The sequence below is a fragment of the Antechinus flavipes genome, chromosome 2 (genome assembly GCF_016432865.1).
Source record: "Antechinus flavipes isolate AdamAnt ecotype Samford, QLD, Australia chromosome 2, AdamAnt_v2, whole genome shotgun sequence".
Classification (NCBI taxonomy): Eukaryota; Metazoa; Chordata; class Mammalia; order Dasyuromorphia; family Dasyuridae; genus Antechinus; species Antechinus flavipes.
In genome coordinates this window covers 422,872,462-422,883,567 of record NC_067399.1, presented here as the reverse complement: position 1 = coordinate 422,883,567, position 11,106 = coordinate 422,872,462, and the positions used below count along the sequence as shown (strand labels likewise).

General features: G+C 36.0%; 1 long non-coding RNA gene across 1 annotated transcript in view; it reads left to right on the top strand.

Annotated features, from left to right (window-relative positions):
- The first annotated feature begins 904 nt into the window (after nucleotides 1-904).
- The window catches only part of LOC127550188 (uncharacterized), a 76,537-nt gene continuing 66,335 nt past the window's right edge, over nucleotides 905-11,106 (top strand). Inside the window, exon 1 of the long non-coding RNA XR_007950790.1 lies at nucleotides 905-1,100. This is a non-coding gene — a long non-coding RNA (uncharacterized LOC127550188). The remainder of the gene's footprint in view (nucleotides 1,101-11,106) is intronic.

Here is an 11,106-nt window from a genome sequence, read left to right as displayed (position 1 = left end):
ACTCTGATAACATCATCCCATCTTTTTTTTCATTGAAGTCCACGGTGAAGCAAACTCAAACTGTTCCTTTTATAAAAGACCAAATACTAAGATGATCCTAACTATTCATTTATGCAATTAGTTATGTTGACACTGGATAGATTTCATTTCCAAATCTGTCATCTAGTGAAGTTGCAATTCACATAGTAGACATTAAGAGCATGTAAAATGGATATATTTTTCATAAATAAATCATGGTCTTCTGCCTTTATCTGCCCTGGTTTTCCTGCTTCCTTATTACCCAACACTTCTTCTCTAGGAATATGAATCCAAACGTGCAGATCAATCATTTTTTAATCCTCCCCCACTTCCACCCCTTTCATTGTCTGCCTTTTCATACCAAACAGATTTAGTCATCATTCAGGCATTTTGGTTCTCAGCATTCAAATAAATCAATGATAATCAGCCCCTCTCTCCTTTAATTTGGAATTGCTATAATTTGTTTCTTTAGAGACAAATATCTGGTCCCAAACAAGTGACAGAGAAAAGTAGGCCTCTACTGACCTTTTCAATTCCTTCCCAGGTTTGTTTGCAAAGACACAGACATACAAGTGGGCACATATAATATGAGTTCCAACATCATATAAAGGGATATTTAGCCAAGAAACATGGCATGTTAGTTGTTGAAACCTTCTTTGCATTCCCTGAAACAAATGACATTATTGCAAGTATTTTCTTTTCTAAGCAGTAAATAAAAAGTCTTTTATGTTGACAATGATAATATTATATTTTTAAATCTATTTGCATTTTGGTATTCTGTGGATTTTAATGTTTCCTATAAATCTCGCAGCTGAGACACATTAAGCTTCACTCAGTGAGAAACAGCCTATTTTATCACAGGCTTGGACAGCTACTGCAATCTTGTGCTACATTTTACCTGTGGGGTTTTTAACCAAACATCACTGGTAAACAAATTCTCAATGAGAAATAACTTCTTTCTCTGCTTTTGTATATGTGCATTTTAGCATGTGTACAGGAAAGAACCCAAGAAGATGTTCATTTTGCTGCATGATCAGAATGGATTTCCAGGAGGGATGCTGATCCCTGTACAAGCCCTTCAGGTGTGTTTGACATGTCTCTCTTGTCACCAAAGAAGCTCTCAGGTACCTTATCCATACCTGGATCCCTGCTCTGGCAACACTGATTAGGGCTTATGGCATCCTCACAAAATTAGATGGAGAACAGAACAGCCTTTTTGATGAGAACAGAATAGCCTTTCAACACTGGGTGGCTAAGTAATGCAGATGACTGTTGTCTTCTGTTTCTTTAAGGTGTTTTCAGGGTCCCTAGAGATTGCTTTGAGGCAGTCTGGCTAGGGGCATTTGGCATGGATTATAGGAGCATGGATTTAGAGCTGCAGGGGAGACTTTTTAGTCCAACCTCTTCATTTTACAAATGAGGATACTGATGCCCAGAGAGGGCAAATGGTCACACAAATAGTGTGGGAGGTAGTGTTTGATTCCTTATCCTCTATAGCTTGATTCAGTGACCTTTCTGCTGTACCGTATTGCCTCAATTGAACTTGTTCTTCATATCAAGAGACTTAATGATTGAATTATAAATTTGGAGCTAGCAGAGACTTCAGAAGCCTCGGGTCTATCCCCTCATTTTGTAGATGAGGAAACTGGGGATCTTTGTTGTTATTCAGTCTTTTTTTCAATTGTATCTGACTCTTTGTGACCTCATTTGGAGTTTTCTTGGCAAAGATATTGGAGTAGTTTGCCATTTCCTTCTCCAGTTTTTTTTACAGATGAGGAACTGAGGCAAACAGGGTAAAGTGATTAACTCAGGGTCACACAACTATCAAGAATGAGGCCAGATTTGAACTCAGGTAGATGAGTCTTTTTGACTTCAGACTTGGCAGTTTACCACCTAACTATAAGGTCAGGAAGGTCAAATAATCTGCCAAAAGCACACTGGTTATCCAAATATTGTCTGAAGTAGTCAGTGATGATCTGAAAGGGACTTTCAGGTCAATTGTAATAGTATTATTTCTAACAGAATAGGATTATATTCGGTTCTATGACATAAGTTATTTCTTCATGCCCTCATTGTATTGTCTATAAGATAGCATCATCTTCTTTCCTGGTGAGCACATTTAAATCAGAACAGTGGGTGGGAGTCAGAAGGGTGGGTGGTCTGCAAAGCCCTGAGGTTCTCCATATTAATAAACTATACAGAAGAACCTAGACTCCTGCACAACCTGCATTAGGTAATGTCTCTCCTAGCTTTCAAACTTTTAATGGAAAAGTTCTACTTCATAGACAGATGAAATTTGGAAAATGCTTATTTAATTTTGTTTCAAGCTATTTATCTTTGTCTTGCTCTAAGGAAATTTCACTCAAGCTGGAGTGGTAGATAGGAGAAGGCTAATAAATGCTTTCACATTTTTATTGGACTTGTGACTTATTTGAATACTGGTTTTTCAAACAGCTTTTGAGTATAACATTTGCGGATGAAATTGTCCCTTTTATTTTCAAGATAATTGAATCCCACTTTTCACTCTCCATTTTCCTCTATAAAAATCAAAATATTGTTTAGATCTTCTCAGTGGGTGGTTAAACAAAGTAGAAACGTCAATTCCATAAAACATAGGCTTCATAATGTTCTGGAAAGAGCATTGGATTTGAAGACAGATGAGGCGGGTTCAAATCCCACCTGCTAATTATTACCTATGTGACTTTGGACAAGTTCCTTCTCTTCTTTATCTCTATTTTCTTCCTCCATAAAGTGAGTGAACTGAACTAGATAATAGGGAGAGGCAGATGCAGTGGATGAAATGCCACATACGGAGCCCTGAAGATCTGGGTTCAAATTCCGCCAGAAATATTATATAAATGACTTTGGTTTCAGTTTCTTGTTCTATAAAATGAAGGGCTGGAATTAGATCCCTCCTAATGCCACTTCTACCTCTAAATTTAAGATCTAAAAGGTCCCTTCCAGTCCTATTCTCTATGTGATCATCCCATTCCTGTGACCTTCAACATAACAGCTAGAGACAATTATTATTGGAGCCAATTGTTAATTTTTCATTGTGAGAATTTGTACTTTGGAAATCATCAAGCTACAAATCAGACTTGATTTATTAGACTATTGATTGTCTAGACCGAAAAAAAAGGATGAAGAAAATGTTGATTATATAGATTAAATGTAAAAGCATATCCTGTTTCAGAAAGTTAAACACTTACCAGAGTGTATCACTAATCTATATAAGATGATGATGACCCATTCCTTCCTTTCTATTGTCTATATAATGAAAACAGTTTTACATTCTACTTTGCTTCAATATTTTCTAATATCCAAGGAATGTGTACAAAGACCTTAGAATAGTGGAGAATCAGGACAAATCAAAGGAATTTTCCATTTGCCTAATAGTAAGTCTACATTATTCTTTGGCCTCCCTTGCAGCTGATATCCTGGTTTGCTGTGTTCCAGGTAATAAAGAAATCTGACTTTGATGCTTAACTAATGAGATAATGCTTAAATCTCAAAAAGCAGCAATGTTATTGTTTGGACAAACTCATGTCTTTTTTTTTTTGGGGGGGGGAAGCTGTTAAGTCTAAAAGGTAGTTTGGGGTTGCATATAATGGTAGTAGAGTTTTGTAAGCTGGAAACTCATTAGCTAACTGAGTCCCAGCTCTATTGTGATATTTGATCCAATGGGAGTTGGCCATAAAATGTCACTGGGTGCTCAACCACAATGAAAACTCTTTTGCATTGCTGAGTCCTTGGATAGGTGAGTTAGAACTGGAAGGGATTTCAGGCAGGAGTCATTTGATCCAATCCCTTGATTTTTCAAATGAGACAACTCTTCTTTCCTTCCTTCCTTCCTTCCTTCCTTCCTTCCTTCCTTCCTTCCTTCCTTCCTTCCTTCCTTCCTTCCTTCCTTCCTTCCTTTTTTTCTTCTCCCTTTATTTGCATATTACAATCCAACACAAAGATAGAATGAAGAAGTGATAATTTTCTGTATACTTCTATTCAAAATAATAAATACATATGATATAGTATCTTCATAAGTAAGTATACAGTGGCTATACTGAACATAGTATAGTAGAAATAGTGTTGAACTGTGGGTTAAGAAATCTGGATTTAAATTCTGATTTTAATGTTTATTTCTTTTGTGATCTTATACAAGTCTCTTATCCTCTTTGGGGTTCAGGTTTCTCATCAATAAAATAAGTTGTTTAAACTAGATGATCCAGAAGGTCCCTTGTAACTGAAAAGCTGAAATAATGATACCTTGTCCTTCTGGAGTACTTTGGAGCACCAAGTATTTTCATATGTTTTATTTTGCTTGAATCTCACAGTTGCCTGATGAAGTTGGTTGTATGAATACAATTTTCCTCATTTTATGAATAAAGAAAGGAAGCCGAGGCTCTGAGACATCAAATGACCTTCTCAAGGTCATCTAGTTAAAATGAGGAAATTTCCATTTGATCAGTTTTGGGATGGGCAGACACAGGAATGTTTGTGTTTTCACATTTGTGTAGTCTCTTTCATGCTATAAATCTTTGGCAATGAGTGACATGCACTAAATTAGGCTTAATTAAAATTCATTCCTAATTAGGGTCATTACTTAAAATCAACTCAGTGTAATGAGACTGTGTAATCATAATTAAGTCCCAGGAATGGAATTGGAAAGCAAGCGGCACACAAGTAAAACACTAACCTAATACTAGATTGGTACAACAAATAAGTCAGGAATGTAACCTATTCTGAATCACTGGAGAGCCTGTGAATGAAGTTTTTGAACCTTAAAATTGCAATAGGGAAGAAACAAAATAACTTAGAAAAAAAATTGTTGTTTTACTAAGATGACTGATTCTCCAGGAGACAATATTTTGTGAGCATTTGCAAGACAAAAGAGGCTGTACAGACTAGGGAAAGAGTACTAACTAACTTTAAGGTCAGGAAGGTCTGTGTTCAAGTTTTGTCTCTGATCCATTTTAGCTGTGTGATCCCAGATAAGTCACTTAAATTCTCAGTGCTTTAGACAAGAAGACAAAAGAAAACAAACAAACAAACAAAAAGTAAAGCACAATGCTATAGGATAAATGCTCCAGAAAGGTGCAAAGTATTCTGTAGGGCCTGATTTTATTCAATATGATTTGCCTTAGAGGACAGCCTCTATCACTTAGAGGGAGGCAGTATATCATGGGGAAAACAGTATTGACTTTGAAGGTGAACAATCTAACTTTACATTCTGACTCTGTATGACTTTCAACAAGTCAATTAGCCTCTCTGAAACACAATTTTCTCATAGGAAGGGGTTGGAATATACTAATTTTGACATTTCTATACACCTATGATTTGCATATGACCTCCTGAGATGCAATAAAATGACAAGATTTGAATTAGCTTATGGCAAAGCAAGTAGAGCACTAGTTCTGAAGTCAGAAGGAACTGAGTTCAAATTTAGGGTCAGCCACTTAATGTTCCTGGCTGTGTGACTCTGGGCAAATCATTTAACCCCAATTGCCTTGGGACAGGGAGGGAGACTAGACTTGGATTCTTAAGACTCAGGTTCTACTACCAATTCTGCCATCAATTGATGGTACTTTGGACAAGTCTCTGTCCTTCTCTGTGCTTCTCTGTAAAATGAGGAGATTGGAAAATATGGTCATCACAGTCCTTTTTAACACTGTTATTTTATGAGCTGCAAATGTTCTTACTAAATATGTGACTATCATCAAAATGAGAAAATCTCAGATTGAATTTTCTTCAGCTGATCTTTTTTCTTAAGTGGGAAGGTGAAGGAGTAGACCTGTGATTTTACTGGTGTAGACTATATATCAGGTCACCTGCTCTTCAGCATTCCATATTGGCTCTAGGATAAAAAAATAAAGTCTTCAGGTAAACTTTTAAACCTGTATCCTGTATTTGGTCTCCTGCCTATTTTTCCAGATTTATTTTATGCACATCACATTTCAAATTGGCTTAATAGCTATTCTTCAGTTTCAAAATTCTATCTCTAGTCTTGGCATTTTTTGCACTACCTATCCCTTACACCAGAAATGTGCACTCTCCTTGTCTATATTTCTTAGCATCCTTAGCTTTTTTCCAAGACTTAAGTCAGTAGAACTTAGAGAACAATGTATACAATAACAAAAGACAATCATCCCCATCTAGAGAGACAGCTATAGAGACTGAATGTAGATCAAAGCATAGTATTTGCACCTTTTGTTATTATTTGTTTGCTTATTTTTTCTTTCTTATTTTTTTTATCCCTTTTGATCTTATCTTCCTTGCACAGCATGATGAAAATGAAAAAATGTTTAGGAGAATTGCACATTTAATCTATATTAGATTACTTGCTATCTTGGAGAGAGGAGAGAAGGGGAGAAAAATTTGGAATGCAAAGTTTTGCAAAAGTGAATGTTGAAAACTATCTTTGCCTGTATTTTGGAAGAATAAAGTATTACTAAAGAAAAGAAAAAAATGCTTGGGTATCATTTTCTAGGTAAAGCCATCCCCAATATTCACAGTTGTTAATATTCTCTTTCCTCAATTTACATTGTATTTGCTTATCTGTGTCCATGTAGACTCTATTTGATTTTCAAGTCTATATCCCTACTAGCATATATCATGCATATGATTGGTACCTAATAAAATGTTTTATATAATTGATGTGAGTATAAGGCTGAAAATGACAACCCCCTACATGCTTTGGTAGATAGCCACTAGCATGAGTTTTGCTATGGCCAAATAAAGTCATCCTCTGGTGGTTCTCCAGTACTGATAAAAAGCCTTTTTTTTTTCTGCATTCAATTAAGCCAATCTTCACAGGTATTGAATCTCTTACAACTAATAGGATCTGCAAGTTTTATGGTTGACCAGCCTAAATCAATATACCATCTTTAAGAATCTAAGTTTTTCTCTATGACATAATGAGGGACTCATCACATAGCTTTAGTAAGCAAAAATAGTTTGAGTTCATAGAGCTAACAAAAGATTTTATAATTTCTGTATTATTATATAATATCACTATATAGCATTACAGTTTGTAAAATACATTGAGCTCATTTGATCCAGCCTATATCCCTATAAAGTAGGAACGAAATAATACTTTTACTATTTTATTTTCTCTATTTAGAAGTGAAGAAAAACGGTTCAGGCAGTAGGATAGTCTGATATAGTGGTAAGAGAACTTATTCTGGATTCAGAAGACCAGGATTCAATTCAGCCTCTGACACTTACTATCTAGATATCTTTGGACAAATCTCAGTTTTCTTATATATAAAATGAAGAATTTGGATCAGATGATCCAGAAGATCCAGTTCAGCTCCATATCTATTATTCTTAAGTTTTCATTTGTGTACAGATGGTTGGTGGCAGAGACAGTACTTGGACTCAATTCCTCCAATCTGGAGTCCAGTCACTTTCCATTATGCTATGTTCCCTAATGTGAATATATCTAGTCACTTTTTATTAAGCCATGGCCCCTAACATGAGTATATTTTGGCATGTTCTCTGGGGAAGGCAATGATGGCATTTCTATAAGTCTCTTTCTCATCTATAACTCTAATTTTATAATTTTATGATCTCACAAATAAAGATAATTTGGGGAACTCCAACTATGGTGCCAGTCTGACCAAATATTTCTCCTCCCTTCCTTTATACTTTTCTCCCAGGAAGTATTTTGAATGTGGTCTGAATTTTAATTAATTAATTCAATAGAGGGATAATAATTACAGGACAGAGGTGTTGAGCTGTAGCCTGAGGATCCCTCCCAAGAGCAGAACCAGTTTAAGATGTAATTGGAAATTTTTAACTAAATGAAGCTACAATATGCCCTAAGTAATGCTGATTTGTATTTTTTCAAGTCAATAAGAGACAAGAAACAATCTATTTGTCTGCTTCTGGCCCTCCTTCTGAACCTGGATACTTAACTATATCTGGGAAATAGATTCCCCAAACCAGGAGCCCTCTATATGGATGAAACTGGAAATATGAGAGGTTTAGCTAAATACATCATCTTACCTTCTAAGAGCTTACTCATTAGTAAGGCTACAAATACATTTAACTAAAATAATCAATGTCGGTTTAGAGATCTACCCAATAAGGTCTTGGGATTGTAGTGGAAAGAATATGACTGGCTTTGGAGGACCTGAGAAGATGTGTTATAATCATGGCTTTGACACTTATGCCTTTGTGATCTTTGCCAAATTATAACTTTACTCATTTGTAAAATTAAGAAGTTGGACTAAACAATCTCTGAATATTTGTTCTTTGAAGTTCAACTTGTCCCATGTAGTCTAAGTCTGAATGACAAAGAGACTCCCTTGGTGAATTCAACTGAGTTCCCATTAACAACACTGTTTCCAACACTCTAGACTTGATACAGCTGATTTGGGAATCTTACTTTTGATTCCTGTGCTGGCTAATCTGATATTATAAAATGGCAATTTCCCCTCATCTGTCACCTAAATGAAGTTTCACTAATATTCTATCATTTTTACTTGCCAAAAATCCAGTCTAAGCCATATTGAAGTTCTCTCAACCCTTGTTTAAAGTCATGGAATTCAGAATTGGAGGGAAGAGAAGTCGATTTGTCTGACTTCCCAGCCCCTGCAGAAATTCTCTTTATAATGTCCTTTTCAGATAGTCATTTGGCCTTTGTTTGAATATTACTAATAACAGGAAATTCTAACTACCAAGACAGTCTATTCTACTGTTAGACTATTCCGGGTATTTGAAAATTTCTTTTTTTTTCTTGAGTAAAACTTGTCTTCTTGTAACTTTTTTTCCAACTCCTCATTGTGAGAGTGAAAGGCTCCTATTTTAGGAACCTTTGTGGGAATTCCTTTGGATACCTGTTGGTTGAAACTCTGGAAGTCCAAGAAGCAAAACATGGTGAACTTGTAAGCAAATATCAGTGTCAGAATAGAGTATCTCTAAGAACTCTTTTCCTCACAGAGACACCTGGAAGGCAGTGGGATTGATTGAGTAAGAATGGTTGGAGCTTCCATAGGGACTTACAGCTTAGGAACACTACTATGCTGATCTAAAGAAGAGAAGAAGACAAAGATATATTGCCCTAAGAAGTAGAATTTACGTTAGTTCAGGCTGTACATATTCTCTTCATTTCCATCAAGTCTAACTCCTATTAAAGCATTTGAACTACCCAAGATTCACCTCTGATTTTAAAATATTAACTTTTTATTGTTATTATTGTTGTTGTTCAGCCCATTTTCAATTGTATCCAATTTTTATGATCTCATTTGGGATTTTCTTGGCAGAGATATCCTTCTCCAGCTTATTTTACATATGAGGAAACTGAGGCAAACAGAATCACACAGCTAGTGTTTGAAATTAGAGTTAAACTTCAGAAGACGAGCTTTCCTGACTCCAAACTTGGCACATTACCCCACATAACTGCCTACATTAACTAACTAGAATGCCCATTATCCTAAGTTCCATATGACTATACCCTTAATTCTTTTTTTTTTTAATCATACTGTCTGCCTTGTCCTCAAATACTCTAGGCCCCTGAAGACTTTCACAGAAGAAGCTGACGGTTTTTCTGGGTATTCAATTACCCAATTGGTCTTATTTTTTTCTGGGTATTCATGATCACACACTATAGCCACACAATGAACACCTCCTTCTCCGCTCTCCCCCATACGCTCAACCTCCCAACAACCTCTCTGTCCTTCAGCAAAAGAGAACATTCGATTCTATTTACACTAAATACAGATAGCTCAGCTTGATGGTTTTTGTATTTTGGGAACAAAACATCCCCATCCAGTCCTAGCAGGAAACCTTTCCACTGAAGGTCACGAAAGCCTGATTTCTTGTAGGTTTTGCTCTTTTGGCAAAGTTTAGCAAACATATTATCTTGGACAAAATATGTGATGTAATGTTTATGAAAGATCATCATGTCCCCTTTCACAGGTTTGTGAGGGACGTGAATGTTACCAAAACACTGTACTGGGACTAAACTCTCCCACCCTTGACATCTTTTGTAGTTCTTCCTGATATGGATTTTGAAAGTCAAGTGAGATTATGGACAGATAATTCCAGAGGCTACTAAATCCAGGAGGAAAATAAAGTTAATATCTCATATCAGATTGGATTTTTTACTTTTCAAAATATTGTCATGATCATTATCCCATTTGAACCTCATCATATCCTGATGAGATACTGAGGACAATTGTTAATATTTCTATTTTATAATTAATAAACAGAGAAGGGAGAAAACTGATTTGGATCAAGGTGAGAAGAAACAGAATTATTTCCATTAGAGGAGAATTAAAGAAAGCTAATTAGGAAAAGATATATATATAAGGAGGAGAAACCTGAAGGATGGATAAGATTTTGGTAAGTAGAAATGAAATGACACAGAAAATTCCAAGTAGAAGGAAGGACACATATATAAAAAGGAATAGAGGAGGGGAAACTTAGAGAATGTTGAGAGAATAGGAACTAATTTAGTTTGTCTGAATAATATGAGTCTTAGGGAAAGTGGGAGATAAGAATGAAGAATCATAAATGCCAGAGTAAGTCATTTAAATGTTGTTCAAGGTCCACAGGGTTGCTGGGTACTCACCAAAATCCAGAATCATAAATTTGGAAGTATCTTTAGAGGCCATTTAATCCAACTCATCCTTGAAACAAGAGGGCTCTCTGTCCCTTCATTGAAAGACTTTCAGTGATGGAATTCTTCATCTTGGAGCAGCCCACTCCAGGTTGGGCAGCTTTCATTGTTAGGACATTTTCCTTCATGTGAAGTCTACATCTCACCTCTGAATAAGTTTTACCTTTTAATAGGAACTCTGCTTTCTGGGACCAAGAAGAATTAGTCCAATATCTCTTCTACAAGGTTATTCTTCAAATATTTGAAGACCACCATCACAGTGCCTCTTATCATAGTGTTAGTTTCACATATGCCATATATGCTGTGCCAGATCTACGAGACTCACTTTATGTAGGTATTCCAATAGTATGGATTGCAACTTAATCAAGTAACTTCTCCTGTGGAACTATCCTTATGGACCTCCCATAATTCCACTGCTGGATTCTAACCAATATGCTTCCTCATGTTCTCTTGATATCCTATGTGTCCAT